Source organism: Mustela nivalis, assembly GCF_964662115.1.
Source record: "Mustela nivalis genome assembly, chromosome: 2".
Classification (NCBI taxonomy): domain Eukaryota; kingdom Metazoa; phylum Chordata; class Mammalia; order Carnivora; family Mustelidae; genus Mustela; species Mustela nivalis.
This window is the reverse complement of record NC_139021.1, coordinates 45,086,012-45,104,064: the sequence shown is the minus strand read 5'-3', so window position 1 is coordinate 45,104,064 and position 18,053 is coordinate 45,086,012. Positions and strand designations below refer to the sequence as shown.

General features: G+C 37.3%; 1 pseudogene across 1 annotated transcript; it reads right to left on the bottom strand.

Moving 5' to 3' along the window:
* Nucleotides 1-4,181: 4,181 nt before the first annotated feature.
* LOC309859107 (heat shock cognate 71 kDa protein pseudogene) lies at nt 4,182-6,298 on the bottom strand (annotated as a pseudogene). The gene has a single exon. The product of its transcript is annotated as a heat shock cognate 71 kDa protein pseudogene (transcript).
* Nucleotides 6,299-18,053: the final 11,755 nt, after the last annotated feature.

Here is an 18,053-nt window from a genome sequence, read left to right as displayed (position 1 = left end):
CTGGAAGAGATTCTCTCTTCTTGTTCGAAGTGACCAAGGGAAACTTGAAGTCCATGAACCTGCTTCCTACCATGAGATGGTAACTAGCCTGAGGACAAAACTAATCACAAAGTTGAGGAAATCCTGAGAAACTGCGGATAAATTGAAATTGAGTCCTAAGCTTTTGGCTTTCAGTTAAGTGATATAATTTTCTCTAGGTGGGCTAAGAGTTCCACTACTCTTCAGCTATATGGCTTTAGGCAAGTTCCTTAATTTTGTCAAGCTTCCCCTTCCTCAACCATAAAATGGAATATCCTTAGTATCAAACTCCTAGAGTTTTGTGAGAATTAGACAATTGGTGCAAGGCACTTAGTCTAGAATTAATCATTTATAAGTGTGAAGTAATTATGAAATACTATATTATTATCATCCTGATTTTGATTTGTATCACTGACATTATTACTATCAGATTAAATAGCAAACCTAGGGAAAACTCTCAAATATCCTATCTTTTGGTTTATGCTTCTTTTTAAACCAAGTAAGGCCAAATTATCTGTTGGTCCTATTGCCACTGCATTAACATCTCTAGTACACTTGTTAACATCACAAGTATTTATTTATTTTGCAGGGAATCCTCCAGTATTCAGTGCATTAAGCTAAGCACCATAGACAGAACTATGAACACAGCAAGGATGATTCCTAATTGTCCAAGAAGGTTATTGGAGTAAGACACTATCCACTGTTGATAAGTCAGCTATCCAGGAACAAGGCATTTTTGACTAGATAATCAAGTGAACCAGGATTTCCCCATATTCAGAAACCACTGTAAAAAGCAATCAGTTTGGGGGTGCCTGGGTGGCTCAGTCAGTTAAGCATTTGCCTTTGGCTCAGGTCATGATCTCTGGGCCCAAGGATTAAGCCCCACTTAGGGCTCTGTACTCAGTGGGGAGTCTGCTTCTCCCTCTCCATCTTCCCTTCCCCCACTCATTCTCTCTCTTTCAAATAAATAAGATCTTTTTAGAAAAGCAATTAGTTTGGAAACTAAAGAACAAGAACAGAAACAAAGCAGAGAAGAGCAGTCATAGAAATTCTAGCCACCCAAAGCTATTGTGCCCTGAGACGGTAATAAAAGATACCTAGTGGACAAGGGAAGTATGGGGCAGGTTTAAAAAAGAAAAATATATCCTTTCCATCTGAATTCATTTCAATTCTCTTTAAATAATAGGTCTCTTTATGACTGTTATTAAGCCATTTTTGCAGCAAACCTTCATAACCTTATTAATATTGTTCAACATAAAACAAAGCATTATACCTAAAAATGGAAATTCAAAAAATATAACCACAACTTTGTCTTACCAACCTTGATAAATAAGGTATATTCTAGCAGAATGCTAAAATAGGTTGATTATCTTCATGACGTAAAAGTAAAAGTCATTGTTTACTCCACATGTATGTATTTTCTCATGCAAGTAGTGGAAGTACTTTATCACAGGGAATAAACATATCAGAGTTATAATGCTGGGGGGAAACTCCTCAAAAAACACTTAGGGGGGAAAGTAAACTGAAATAATTTTTTTTTCTTTATGAGAGAATAGCAAGGAATAAAATGAGCAAGCAAACGAAGGAAGAAACAGGGAAAAATAAAACACAACTGCACACCCTGAGGAGCAAGGGACAGAAAATCTATATAGCCAATAAATAACCCCATAGTCAGAGAATCTATACACCATCCAAAGCGGACAACTTGGGAAGTGCCAGCAAAGATAGAGAAGGCTCAATCACAGCAGTTATTGAAAAGAAAAAGGCAAAAAAGAAAACAATAGAAAAGAGAGGAAGCATGCACCTGACTCTTCTGAGAAAATTATTACAAATTGAATCTACTGGTTTCCATGGGAGGGAGGTTGTTTTGTTTTGTTTTGTTTTGTTTTCTGTGCTTGAGATGAGGTGAAAGAAGGAAGGGCATTTCCCTTTCCTCCTAGGATTCTAATTCCCTTTCTGTGTGAACAGAAATTACACCAAAACAGCTCTCAGATCCACCATTCAAACACCTGCATTTTCTGTCCAATCTTGTACTTTTCCTTTCCTGGTCTATTTCCCCCTGCCCTACCCTGCTGAGACCTGTACTGTTCAGATCAGAAAGAAAAGATAGAAAGGAAGAAGTACTGGATAGGAAACAGAGAGGACTGTGTCAGAAGGGAGAGGTGGGGAGGCAAGACCTTTGTGTATGTCTTCCACACCATGCCCCACCAAGCCTCTATCTCCCTATCACAGAAGTTGCCACATTTGGTTCACTTAACCATATTTTTTCTAAAGGCAAAGATCATTCTATGTAGTTGTCTGCTTTCTACTAAGTCTTGAGTAGGGGAATATCCAATATTTCATGATGGGAATTTTTTTTAATGTACTTTTAAATCCTACTTAAGAGCTTACCATTACCAAAGGGTCTTTGCTAATTGACTTTGTGGCAGAGCTGAGACCCAGTGGAAAGAGGATCAAGTCAAGGAAAATCTTTTCCTCTCATCTGACTATTCAGTGCTTCAGAGTCAGAGTGCCAAATACTCACTACATCAAGTACTTGTCCAGGGCCTACTGAGTTATTAAAATCGTGGTTGGTGTAAAATAATATCATATAGGTCGCAGGCCCAGAAAACTTAACGCCAAAGTAGAATGAACTAGGCAGTACTGTATATTCAAATTATCTAATGGTTCAATTTAAGGGTTAAATTATACAAAACAAATAACTGATGGATATTAATGCATATGGTATATTAAGTGCATTGTACATAGAAATAAGTGAATCCTAAGAGGGGAAGGCAGAAGTTATTGGATATGATTTGTATTCAAAAGATAATTATAGGGCGCCTGGGTGGCTCAGTGGGTTAAAGCCTCTGCCTTTGGCTCAGGTCATGATCCCAGGGTTCTGGGATCGAGCCCCATGTCGGGCTCTCTGCTCCGTGGGGAGCCTGCTTCCTCCTCTCTCTCTCTCTATGCCTGCCTCTCTGCCTACTTATGATTTCTCTCTCTCTGTCAAATAGATAAAATCCATAAAAATATATATATTTTAAAATAAAAGATAATTACACTGTAAGGAGATGTTTAAGATAAAGCTCCTGGATTTTTTTTTAATACTAGAAGATTAAATAAGGAGCCAAGAAAGTTTTAATTAAGTAAATTCCATTCATATTTGTTATAGAATATTAACCTTCCTAAGATATTTTTAGAAATTATGATCTAAATATATGTAAATGCTTTAAACTAGTAGGACAGTAGGAGATAAGGTATTATTCATAACTATTTAATCATCTTTTTAAAGTCTACCCTCTATAAAAATAAAAATCTTGAATTCAATCTCCTTAAAATTTCCCCTATTCTTAAAATATTATAATTTGTTTTTAAAACTTTAATTATTAAAGTATAATATTTATTCAATCCTGGATAATGGAATTTATATTAAAATATTTTTTTATTATACCAGAAACTCATATTCATAAGAGAACTTGAAGAGAAGGCAGATAATGAAAAGAAATTTTAATCACCCATAATCCTATCATGGAGACATAGACATTATTAATACTTTGAAATATATATTCTAGTCTATGTCTTATATAATACATATCTTACTAAAAATGAATCTTATCATATATCTGCCTTTTGCCTGTTTTCTTTAACAGTTTGTCATGAGTATCAGTAGAAATACATTTAAGACCAGGAAATGTTTAGATGTTTATCTTAGAATGTATGTATATAAAGTTTACTTTCAGATTTAATGTATTACTTATTGTATTTTTTTTGTGGTGCCAATTTTAAATACAGTTTTATTTAAGACATTGCATTTTCCACTTAACAATATAGTGCTTATAAAGTTCAATGTTTATTTACTTTCCCTGTGCACATATTCCATATTCAAGTATCAAGAATGCCCAGTTCTGGGGGTAGGAGAAGAATAAATGAAACAAGATGGGATTGGGAGGGAGACAAACCATAAGTGACTCTTAATCTCACAAAACAAACTGAGGGTTGCTGGGGGGAGGGGGGTTGGGAGAAGGGGGGTGGGGTTATGGACATTGGGGAGTGCTGTGCTTTGGTGAGTGCTGTGAAGTGTGTAAACCGGGCAATTCACAGACCTGTACCTCTGGGGATAAAAATATATTATATGTTTATAAAAAAAAATAAATAAATTTTTTAAAAAAGAAAAAAAGAATGCCCAGTTCTTTTGCTATAGCAGCTCAACATTACAACTGCCATGGAATTTGCTACAAATTTGGGTCCTTTGAATATTGTGTGTGGAACAATGCCCAACCTATTTATTCTCAGATTGGTTTAGTCAACCTCTTCAATGATGGGCCCAGAGGAGGCACCACCAGAGGGAGGAGCTCCACCACCAGGGAAGCCTCCAGGCATTCCTCCTGGCATGCCCCCTGCACTCTGGTACAGCTTGGTGATGATGGGATTGCAGACTTTCTCCAACTCTTTCTGATGGTGTTCAAATTCTTCCTTCTCTGCAGTCTGGTTCTTATCAAGCCAGTTGATGATTTCATTGCACTTGTCAAGAATCTTCTGTTTGTTTTCATCATTTATCTTGCCCTGAAGTTTTTCGTCTTCAACAGTTGCTTTCATGTTGAATGCATAAGACTCAAGTGAATTCTTGGAAGACACCTTGTCCCGCTGTTTCTCATCTTCAGCTTTGTACTTCTCAGCTTCCTGGACCTTGCGCTCAATATCTTCCTTGCTCAAGCGGCCCTTGTCATTAGTGATGGTAATCTTGTTCTCTTTTCTGTGCTCTTATCCACGGCAGAGACATTGAGGATAACATTAGCATCAATATCGAAAGTGACCTCAATCTGAGGGACACCACGAGGAGCAGGAGGTATGCCTGTGAGTTCAAACTTTCCAAGTAGATTGTTTTCCTTGGTCATGGCACGCTCACCTTCATACACCTGAATAAGCACACCAGGCTGGTTGTCAGAGTAGGTAGTGAAGGTCTGTGTCTGTTTGGTAGGAATGATAGTATTACGCTTGATGAGAACAGTCATGATTCCTCCAGCAGTTTCAATGCCAAGAGAAAGTGGAGTGACATCCAACAGTAGCAAATCTTGAACATTTTCAGATTTGTCTCCAGAAAGGATGGCTGCCTGGACAGCTGCAACATAAGCAACAGCCTCATCAGGGTTGATGCTCTTATTCAGTTCTTTTCCATTGAAGAAATCTTGAAGAAGTTTCTGAATCTTGGCCATATGGGTAGAACCACCCACCAGGACAATATCATGGATCTGAGACTTGTCTAACTTGGCATCCGAAAGGGCTTTCTCTACAGGGTCCAGGGTGCCACGGAACAGGTCAGCATTTAATTCTTCAAACCGGGCATGAGTGATAGAGGTATAGAAGTCAATTCCTTCATACAGAGAATCAATCTCAATACTGGCCTGGGTGCTGGAAGAAAGTGTACACTTAGCACATTCACAAGCAGTACGGAGGCGATGAACTGCCCTCTTGTTTTCACTGATATCTTTCTTATGCTTGCACTTGAACTCTGCAATAAAATGGTTGACCATTCGGTTGTTAAAGTCTTCTCCACCTAAGTGGGTGTTTCCAGCTGTGGACTTAACCTCAAAGATCCCATCTTCAATAGAAAGGATTGACACATCAAAAGTGCCACCTCTTAAGTCAAAGATCAGCACATTCCTTTCAGCTCCAACATTTTTGTCTAAGCCATAAGCAATAGCAGCAGCAGTTGGCTCATTGATGATTCGAAGTACATTGAGACCAGCAATAGTTCCAGCATCTTTGGCAGCCTGATGCTGAGAATCATTGAAGTATGCAAGTACTGTGACAACTGCATTGGTAACGGTCTTCCCAAGATAAGCCTCTGCGATTTCCTTCATTTTCGTTACAACCATAGAAGACACCTCCTCTGGATCAAAGCTTTTTGTCTCTGCCTTGTATTCTACTTGGACCTTGGGCCTTCCAGCATCATTCACCACCATGAAAGGCCAAAGCTTCATATCAGACTGGACAACAGCATCATCAAATCTCCGTCCAATTAGGCCTTTGGCATAAAAAAAACTGTGTTGGTGGGGTTCATCACAACTTGGTTCTTTGCAGCATCACTGATCAATTGTTCGGTGTCTGTGAAGGAGACATAACTTGGGGTGGTCTGGTTTCCCTGATCATTAGCAATTATTTCCACTTTCCCGTGCTGGAAGACACCCACGCAGGAGTAGGTGGTGCCAAGATCAATGCCAACTGCAGGTCCCTTAGACATGGTTGCTTGTGTGTGGGCCTGGCTCGGGTTGAGAAGAAGACAGCAATCCAAATATCTAGCCCCATGGTCAATCACTTATTGGATTTTTTAAGTGGTTCTGTTTTTCTCCTCTTCACTTTACTCAAAAGTACATGAATATGAGGAGCCAAATAATTTTTAACTGTTGTGATATCAAAAGCAGTCCAAGAATACTCTTACCATGGAACCAGGTGTGGTACAGAGTCTGTACCAAGCATGAGTACCAAATCAGAGGAAAGCCCCAGGTGACAAGTCTCTATATGTGAGTTCATGTTCTGGCTCTGATCCTGAGCATCTATGCCTCTTGGGCAAGTCACTCAGCACTTCAAGTTGTACATATGAAACATTTAATACTAAATGACCTCTGAAACTCCCATGAGTCTACTCTGAATGCAGGTATGGGATATCCCAGAAATGGGAAAACTAATATTTAAATATACAGAGGTGGTGCTGGCAGCCTCAAATTTCACTGGCCTTGGTTTGAAGACTGCTTCTATGCTACAGGTTTCTGAAATCTGTGCACAAAATGACAACAAAATTTTGGTCAGTGTCCTAAAACCTATTCTTTCAGTTAAAATGAAAGGAAACAAAACAAATTTAAAAACTCCTTTGGAGAATCCATTTTGGCCATTGAAATAAAACCAATCAAAAGTTGACTACATCTATCCTACTTCTACCTACATCTACCCTATTTCCATATAAATGACTTTTCCTTCCTAATATATCTGTGACATTATAAATAGTCATTTTATAAATATAAGCAAGCACCAGTGATATCTACCCATACTTTTAGCTTTTAATGGAATTTATAAATACAAATTATTCAGAAATGACACAAAAATGATATCAAAAAGTGAACACAAAGAAATTATAAAGATTAACTCCACTGCCTGGAATCTGATAAACAGGTTTTTGCTACTTATAAAACATGGTATTGTGTATTAGTAGATGCCCAAAAAAAGGAAAAAATTTTAAATGCATCAGTTGTAAATTGATGATCTCAGATAACTGATCATCAGCAGTATTCAATAAAACATTCTGTAATGATGGAAATGTTCAATACACATGGTGTCCAATATGGTGGCCCCTATTGAAATGCAACTAGTGCAAATGAGGAACTGATTTTTTTTTCAATTTTACTGAATCTTAATTTAAATTTAAATAGCCATGTGTGGCTAATGGCTACCATATTGGACAGCAAGACATAGACCATATTTGGGACAGAAAGTATAATGGCCTAACCCATCTATCCATGTTATTCAAAATAAAACACGATAGAATACAAACTTTACAGGTCTACCAAGATTACATTTCCTAATTGCAAAATCCAAAGTAAGTTCACCAAGGTTACACTTCTGTTCATATTTTTATACTCCTGTTTTCCCAGATCCCTCAAGTAAAGACCCTGATACCTTATACCTGATGACTTACTTAGACCTAGGTATACATACAAAGACCAGCTCCAAGACAAGGGTCCTCAAAATGCAACTGCACCTCCGATGAAATAATCTATGGAAGCCTGGTACCAATCACAAAACAACACGGTGGGAAGATTTTTTAAAGATCCTAGAGCCCAAACGTGGCACAGAATGCTAACCATTTTCAAGATTTCAAGAAGGCTTGGACAGAAACCCATCAGAAGTAAACTAGACACCAGCTCCCAACCCCAGTTATTTCTATCTACCTAAGACCCAGGAATTCTTTCTTTCTTTCTTTCTATCTTTTCAGCATAACAGTATTCATTGTTTTTGTACCACACCCAGTGCTCCATGCAATCCGTGCCCTCTATAATACCCACCACATGGTACCCTGACCTCCCACCCCCCTCCCTTTCAAAACCCTCAGATTGTTTTTCAGAGTCCATAGTCTCTCATGATTCACCTCCCCTTCCAATTTCTCCCAACTTCCTTCTCCTCTCTATCTCCCCATGTCCTCCATGCTATTTGTTATGCTCCACAAATAAGTGAAACCATATGATAATTGACTCTCTCCGCTTGACTTATTTCACTCAGCATAATCTCTTCCAGTCTCGTCCATGTTGCTACAAAAGTTGGGTATTCATTCTTTCTGATGGAGGCATAATATTCCATAGTGTATATGGACCACATCTTCCTTATCCATTCATCCGTTGAAGGGCATCTTGGTTCTTTCCACAGTTTGGTGACCGTGGCCATTGCTGCTATAAACATTGGGGTACAGATGGCCCTTCTTTTCACTACCATCTGTATCTTTGGGGTAAATACCCAGGAGTGCAATGGAAGGGTCATAGGGAAGTTCTATTTTTAATTACTTGAGGAACCTCCACACTGTTCTCCAAAGAGGCTGCACCAACTTGCATTCCCACCAACAGTGGAATAGGGCTCCCCTTTCTCCACATCCCCACCAACACACGTTGTTTCCTGTCTTGCTAATTTTGGCCATTCTAACTGGTGTAAGGTGATATCTCAATGTGGTTTTAATTTGAATCTCCCTGATGGCTAGTGATGATGAACATTTTTTCATGTGTCTGATAGCCATTTGTATGTCTTCATTGGAGAAGTGTCTGTCCATATCTTCTGCCCATTTTTTGATATGATTGTCTGTTTTGTGTGTGTTGAATTTGAGAAGTTCTCAATAGATCCTGGATATCAACCTTTTGTCTGTACTGTCATTTGCAAATGTGTTCTCCCATTCCGTGGGTTGCCTCTTTGTTTTCTTGATTGTTTCCTTTGCTGTGCAGAAGGTTTTGATTTTGATGAAGCTCCAACAGTTCATTTTCGCTTTTGTTTCCTTTGCTTTTGGAGACATATCTTGAAAGGAGTTGCTGTGGCTGATATCGAAGAGATTACTGCCTATGTTCTCCTCTAGGATTCTGATGGATTCCTGTCTCACATTGAGGTCTTTTATCCATTTTGAGTTTATCTTTGTGTACGGTGTAAGAGAATGGTCGAGTTTCATTCTTCTACATAAAGCTGCCCAGTTTTCCCAGCACCATTTATTGAAGAGACTGTCTTTTTTCCACTGTATATTTTTTCCTGTTTTGTCGTAGATTATTTGACCATAGAGTTGAGGGTCCATATCTGGGCTCTCTACTCTGTTCCACTGGTCTATGTGTCTGTTTTTATGCCAGTACCATGCTGTCTTGGTGATCACAGCTTTGTAGTAAAGTTTGAAATCAGGTAACGTGATGTCCCCCGTTTTATTTTTGTTTTCAACATTTCCTTAGCGATTCAGGGTCTCTTCTGATTCCATACAAATTTTTGGATTATTTACTCCAGCTCTTTGAAGAATACCGGTGGAATTTTGATCGGAATGGCATTAAAAGTATAGATTGCTCTAGGCAGTATAGACATTTTAACAATGTTTATTCTTCCGATCCAAGAGCATGGAATGGTCTTCCATCTTTTTGTGTCTTCTTCAATTTCTTTCATGAGTGTTCTGTAGTTCCTCAAGTACAGATCCTTTACCTCTTTGGTTAGGTTTATTCCCAGGCATCTTATGGTTCTTGGTGCTATAGTAAATGGAATCGATTCTCTGATTTCCCTTTCTGTATTTTCATTATTAGTGTATAAGAAAGCCACTGATTTCTGTACATTGACTTTGTATCCTGCCACATTGCTGAATTGTTGTATGAGTTCTAATAGTTTGGGGGTGGAGTCTTTTGGGTTTTCCGTATAAAGAATCATGTCATCTGCGAAGAGAGAGAGTTTGACTTCTTCATTACCAATTTGGATACCTTTTATTTCTCTTTGTTGTCTGATTGCTGTTGCTAGGACTTCTAATACTATGTTGAACAAGAGTGGTGAGAGTGGGCATCCTTGTGGTGTTCCTGATCTCAACAGGAAGGCTGCAAGTTTTTTCCCATTGAGGATGATATTTGCTGTGGGTCTTTCATAGATAGATTTGATCAAGTTCAGGAATGTTCCCTCTATCCCTATACTTTGAAGCGTTTTAATCAGGAACAGATGCTGGATTTTGTCAAATGCTTTTTCTGCATTAATTGAGAAGACCATGTGGTTCTCTCTTCTCTTATTAATTTGTTCTATCACATTGATTGATTTGCGTATGTTGAACCATCCTTGTAGCCCAGGGATGAATCCCACCTGGTCATGGTGGAAAATCTTTTTAATGTGCTGTTGGATCCTGTTTGCTAGGATCTTGTTGAGAATCTTAGCATCCATATTCATCAGTGATATTGGTCTGAAATTCTCCTTTTTGGTAGGGTCTTTGCCTGGTTTGGGGATCAGGGTAATACTGGCTTCATAGAAAGAATCTGGAAGTTTTCCTTCTGCTTCAAATTTTTGAAACAGTTTTAGGAGAATAGGTGTTATTTCTTCTTTGAAAGTTTGGTAGAATTCTCCAGGGAATCCATCAGGTCCTGAGCTCTTGTTTTTTGGGAGGTTTTTGATCACTGCTTCAATCTCGTTACGAGATATCAGTCTATTCAGGTTGTCAATTTCTTCCTCGTTCAATTTTGGGAGTTTATAGTTTTCCAGGAATGCATCCATTTCATTGAGGTTGCTTAGCTTATTGGCATATAACTGTTGATAATAACTTCTGATGGTTGTTTCTACTTCCTTGGTGTTCATTGTGATCTCTCCCTTTTAATTCATAATTTTTTGAATTTGAGCTTTCTCTCTTTTCTTTTGGATTAGTGTGGCCAATGGTTTATCGATCTTACTGATTCTTTCAAAAAACCAGCTTCTAGTTTCATTGATATGTTCTACTCCATCTCTGGTTTCTACCTCATTGATCTCAACTCTAATCTTGATTATTTCCCTTCTGATGTGTGGAGTTGGTTTGATTTGTTGTTGATTCTCCAATTCTTTAAGGTGTAGAGACAGCTGGTGTGCTCTGGATTTTTCAATTTTTTTGAGGGATGCTTGGATGGCTATGTATTTCCCCCTTAGGACCACCTTTTCTGTATCCCATAGGTTTGGGCCGAAGTGTCTTCATTCTCATTTGTTTCCATGAATTGTTTCAGTTCTTCTTTGATCTCCTGGTTGATCCAAGCATTCTTAAGCAAGGTGGTCTTTAGCTTCCTGGTGTTCGAGTTCCTTCTGAACTTCTTGTGATTGAGCTCCAGTTTCAAAGCATTGTGATCTGAGAATGTGCAAGGAATACTCTCAGTATTTTGGTATCGGTTGAGTCCTGATTTGTGACCCAGTATGCGGTCTATTCTGGAGAAGGTTCCAAGTGCACTTGAGAAGAATGAGTATTCTGTTGTTTTAGAGTGGAATGTTCTGTATATATCTATGAGGTCCATCAGGTCAATGTGTCATTCAATGCTCTTGTTTCTTTATTGATTTTCTGCTTCGATTATCTGTCTATTTCTGAGAGAAGCATGTTAAGATCTCCAACAATTAGTGTATTCATATCAATATGACTCTTTATCTTGATTAACAGTTTTCTTATGTAAATTGGCTGCTCCCATATTGGAGGCATAGATATTTACAATTCTTAGATCATCTTGGTAGATAGTCCCTTTAAGAATGCTGTAGTGTCCTTCTGTATCTCTGACTACAGTCTTTAGTTTAAAATCTAATTTGTCTGATATGAGAATCACTACCCCGGCCTTCTTTTGAGGCCCATTGGCATGAAAGATGCTTCTCCATCCCTTCACTTTCAGTTTGGATGTAGCTTTAGGTTCAAAATGGGTCTCTTGTAGACAACATATGGATGAGTCCTGTCATTTTATCCAGTCTGCAACCCTGTGCCGTTTTATGGGCACATTTAGGCCATTCACATTGAGGGTGATTATTGATAGATACGTTTTTATTGACATCGTGTTACCTTTGAAGACTTTCTTTCTGTAGATTGTCCCTATATTTCTGTTCAATGCTATTCTTGGGCCTTTTCCTCTTTTATAGAACCCCCCTTAATATTTCTTGCAGTATCGGCTTGGTGGTTGCATAGTCTTTTAAGCCTTGCCTGTCTTGGAAACTCTTTATCTCTCCATCCATTTTGAATGTCAGTCTTGCTGGATAAAGTATTCTTCGCTGCATGTTCTTCTCATTCAGTGCCCTAAATATATCTTGCCAGCCTTTTCTGGCTAGGTCTCTGTGGACAGGTCTGATGTTATTCTGATGGGCTTTCCTCTGTACGTAAGGATCTTCTTTGTCCTAGCTGCTTTCAAGAGGTTCTGCCTACAATTATAATTCTTCATTCTTACTATTAGGTGTCTCAAGGACTTTCGAGAATCTGTAATCTTGGGGGGAAACCTTTCAGCCTCTAGTACATGAACGCTGGTTCCATTCATGAGATTCGGAAAATTTTCATGAAGAACTTGTTCCACTATATCTTCTAGACTTCTTTCTTTCTCCTCCCCTTCAGGGATTCCAATAATTCTGACGTTGGAATGTTTCATGGCATCATTTATTTCCCTGATTCTGTTTTCGTGACTTCTAAGCTGTTTGTTCCAGGCTTCCTCCTGATCCTTTCTCTCTGTTTGTCCTCCAGATCACTAAATCTATCTTCTGTCTCAGTTACTCTAGCATTGAGAGAATTTAGATTAGATTGGAACTCATTGAGAGCATTGTGAAGCTCATCCCTGGTAGCTTTCCGCTCTTCCCTAATATTGAAAACATGATCTCTGGTCGTTTTCAGCTGGGCCCTAATCAATTCCATTTGGTCACCCATGGCTTTCTCCAACCTAGCTATTGCTTGGATAATTGTTAGTCTGAATTCTCTTTCTGACATATTGTCTATGTTGATAGCCTTTAGCTCTGTTGCAGAAGGTCCATCCTCTGTATTTTTCTTCTATTGGGCATTCCTCCTACTAGTCATTTTGGTGAGAGATGGCTGAACAGGTGCAGCTGGATGTATCATCTGTGGTGCTGTCAAGGTGCACCCTGGAATGCTTCTGAGCAATCAGGGTTCCCCACCCAAATGAGAGTAAAAAGAAAAGGAAAAGAAAACAAGAGAGAGGGAGAGAGACAGGAACGAAAGGTGAGATAAAAGAGAAGGTTCAGCCCAAAGGCCCCAGGAATTCTTAATTTGAGCTAGGGACAGTGAAGGGAGTCCCAACAATGATTATGATTTAATCTTCTGCTAAAACAAGGAATGGGAGAGAAGCTTAAAAGAAAAATACACTTGATTTAGGAAAGTAAAGGAATATAGTTCTTTAATCCAGAAGTTAGAAGATCCTACTTCTTTATCTGACATTGAGACTTGCTCTATCTCCTATAAGAATGTCATCACATTAGTTTCAGAGAAAGTCCTTTAAGGAACATATTGATAAGTTCATTGGGGATAGAACTCAAGCAAGTAGTTTAGTTCTTATGCCTGTTTGGCAAGAAACGTCTATATGTGTAACAAAAGTTGGTCTGAGATTACTTTCACTCTGATGATCCGAAATTGTGAAATTTTAGGGTAGAAATGCATATCCTACTATGATGTATAAACACTAGATACTAGGAGAGTCACCAAAATGAGCCTGATATTGAAGAAATTGGCTTTGGTGGCTAGCAATATAATTATTTTACATATGATTTTAGTTTTTGTTAGTATATTGCACTTATTTTTATTTTAAACAGAATCAGTATGACCATTTTTTGTATAAGAAAATGCATAGAAGCCAGTAAAATGTAGACACTTTCCATCCCATCTTTCTAAATGTTTATTTTGTGAGAGCAAAAGAAAACCCTATTTAAACACACATCAATGGCTAATTTTAAGAAAATATAAGAAAGTGGAGAAATCAAAGCCCACTGTAGTAAAGGAGAGACTGAGGTATTATTGGCTAGTCTTAAATATTTTAAGAAAAAGGATAGAAAGAGTATGCTTTCATGTTTAATGTCTAAACGCTTGTCAGATAAAGTAAGAGAGAACAAGAAGAAGGGAAGATAATCATGCTAAAAATTTCAAAGATAAGTATTTGGGGAAATGATAACTCTTCTTTTTGATCCCCCATCAACTGACTCATTGCCTAGGAGGTTTTCGTAATGTTGATCTCCTGAGAGACAGCCACCCACTGAGAATATATAAATTAGTAATGAGCAAAAAGTCAGCAGATGGAAAGAAATCACAGAGAAGGAAGTAAGGATTTTCACTTTGCACAAATTACAAAACATAAGGGAAGATAGTTTCCCAAGAGAAAGCAAAAATTGTATTGGGTTGGTTAATTAGAATTTACTCTACAGGAGTGAACATTGTTGTTCTAACAAAAAATGAAACTGGAAAACTGAATGTCATTCCTCATGATAGAAGTATTGGGTCACACTTATGGCATCCTGGAGGTCTAGTTAAATGAGGGAAATCCTCATGGCTTTACTGTATTTGCAGCTTGGTAATAGTCTCTCTATAATCAAAACAGCCACTTTAATGGCAAAGAAATAAAAGCCATTCTGGAAGCAGAAGACGTATTTAAGTGGTTGGCCATGATTGAATAAGTTTATCAAGAAATTAAAAAAAAAAACAAAACTCCAACAGAACTACTTAAAGCACTAAAAGGAACTGGTTAATTAACACATTAGGGAATTCAAAATACTATCACAATCACTGAACAACCTACAACTGGTAGAAGCATATTCATTGGTAACTAGTTTCACTGAGGCATTCACCAACTAGGGTAGACTGTAGCCTTTAGCAATCAACTAACTAAAGGAGAATTGTGGAGAATTATAAGAGAATGAAAGGTCCCAAAGGATAAATTTGGTGGGCAGGAAAATGAAGCATTTTTAGGATATAATCAACAAACCAACTCTAAACTCCAAAATTAACCCACAAGGGGATAACAAGTGGGAAGAAAGTTTTCAAAATATAGTTTCCCAAAGCAAAATAAATAAAAATGAAGATTGCTTGAAATCCCCCTACTTGAGAATGCCATGGCCTTCTCAACACTAGCAGATAAAATCTCTTAAGACACACACATGCAGGAACTTGAGTAATTATGATATCAAATAAAATTAATATTAAAGCATGTTTGTATCAAATAGATGACTTAAAAAATTTTTTACACTACTAATTCTAGTTCCAACCATGACAGAACAAATGTCATTGGGCTTACTATTCTACCTTAAACAATTATAAATACATGAATCAAGCATTTAAAATAATCAAGCAACAGCCATCCATGATCCTTGGGAGAAAGGGCATACATGAGTTGAGTTCCAAACTGCAGCATAGAAAAGTAGCCTGAACAAAAACTGTGTTCTCATGGGGTAGGAGAAATAGAGACCAGAATTAAGGGCTGCTGAGGCAACAGAAACTTTCAGGAAAAGATAACTGGAGAACAGTATACTACACAGAGAAGTATCTCCAGATATCTGCAGATATATCCATTTGAGTCTTTGGACCAATACTAACATACACACATTCAGGGCAAGACTATATGAGGCATGGTGTAAAATGGCTAGTAGGGACTGTGAAGTGAATGAAGGGCTCCACAATCACGTAATGTCCAGAGACACTGAAATTCTAATTCTCTAGAATAAGTGGCTTCACTGAACTCCACATACATTTAGTTGAGACCTCAAAAAGAGTATAAATTAAAAGTAGTATTATTTTGGTTCTAGATTAAGGACTACTCTAGACCTACTCAAATAGCCTCAACATGATAAAATTTATCAGATATATCAGACAAGAAATTGCTGCCAGAAAAAACTCAAGACTTTCATAAAGATAAAAAAAAACAAGTAGGCTCTCAACAATGGAGCATTCACAATGTCCACAACAAAACCAAAATTACTAGGGGCGCCTGGGTGGCTCAGTGGGTTAAAGCCTCTGCCTTCAGCTCAGGTCATGATCCCAGGGTCCTGGGATCGAGCCCCGCATCGGGCTCTCTGCTCCACAGAGAGCCTGCTTCCTCCCCTCTCTTTCTGTCTGCCTCTCTGCCTGCTTGTGATCTCTGTCTGTCAAATAAATAAATAAAATCTTAAAAAAAAAAAACACCAAAATTACTAGGTATTCAAAGAAACAGGGAATGTGACACACAACCAAAAGAAAATGTATATAGAAAAATAACTAAATACGATGTAAATACTGAAATTAACAAATACTATGGCATTAGAAATGTATGAAGGATTTAAAGGAAAATACAGAGGTAATAAATAAATGCACAGAAAATAAGAATTTATGAAAAACCAAATGACAATTCTATATTTGAAAAGTCCATTATCTTAAATGAAAAACAAATATGACTCAATCTACCTAATAGTAGATTGGACACTATAGAAGAAGAGAGAGAGTACCAGAATACCAGAATCTATCCATACAGAAATACACACATACACACAGAGGGAGAGAAAGAAGACTGGAAAGTTAAATAAAGGCTCACTAAAAAAATAAGTAAAATAAAGTTTACTGACATGTGGGACAATAACAAGGAGCCTAGCATACATATATATAATTGTAGTCCCAGAAACAGATGTGAGAAAATGGCAAAAATATATTTGAAGAATTAATCTTTGAAACATTTCCAAATTTAATGAAAACAATAAAGGCACAAACAAAGAAGTGCAATAAAACATATAAGCAAATAAGAAAAAAAAACACAAGTAGAACACTAAGGTCATCATAATAACATTGCTAAAAACCAGTGATGAGGAAAGAAGCTTAAGAATTGCCAAAGGGAGGAAAAATTACAAGACATAGGAAAAATGTTGAGTTACCTTTTACTTATTATCTGAAACAGTACACAAAAAAGTCAAGGAAATGACAAATTTTAAGTGCTAAAAAGAAAATAGATGTCTATATTCAGCAAAAAACATTTTTCAAAAAATTAAGGTAAAATACAGACTTCTTCAGACAAACAAAACTAGAGTGAATATCTTCCCAGCAGACCTGTACATCAAGAAATGTAAAGGGAAATTCCTTAGGTAGAAGAAAAATAACACCAGATGAAAATCATATCTAGACAAAAATAAGTAAATAAATAAATAGTACTAGAAAGTCTAAGTATATACATAAATACAAGAAACTTTTTTATTTATAAGTGTTCTTAATAATCCATTGTTTAGATCAAAGCTAATAATACATTTGGGAAGTTATGTCATTGTAGAGGTAAAATATATGGCAGCAATAGCACAGTAAATAGCTTTAAAAAATGGAAATTGTGGGAAGCATAATTATAAAAATGTAGTGTTCATTCTCTGATCTCCAGGATAGGATTGTGAAAATGATGGGCTTTCACAGCCATGATTAATTTATGTTACATGGCTAATGGTATTTTTAGATATAATTAAGTTTATTAATCCATTCACCTTAAATAAAGAAACTATCTGTGTGAGCCAAAACTAATCACTTTAAAGTAGAATTTTCTCAGATTTCCTTGAAAAAGGAAGTCAAAGACATGTGAATATGGGACATATTAGGTATACCATTGCTGGTATAGAATGGAGGCAGTCATATGAGAAGGAACGTGGAAAGTCTTGGAAAATGAGAGTGACCCTTAGCTAATAGCAAGTAATGAAACAGGGACTTGATGCTACAGTAGCACAGGACTGATTTTTGCCAGCAATTTAAACAAGATTGACAGCCATTCTTTCCCAGAATTTCCAGATAAAAGCTCACCCAGGCCAACATCTTGATTTCGGTTCTGTGATAACTAACCAGTCAAACTCCATTGGACTCTCTGATCTACAGAACTGTGTGCTAATTAATTGGTGTTGTTTTAAGCTACTAAGTCCATGATAACTTGTTAAGCAATTGAAAATGAATAGAGTATGCTTTGTAGAGTTCTTTCACCATATATAAAATGTATTGAAAGGTGACTTAAGTCATACAATTGTGAGAAGTTAAATGTGCACCTTTAAAGCCCTGCAACAATTACACATACAAAAAGATAAACTTAGCAATCTAATAGTTGGGTACAATG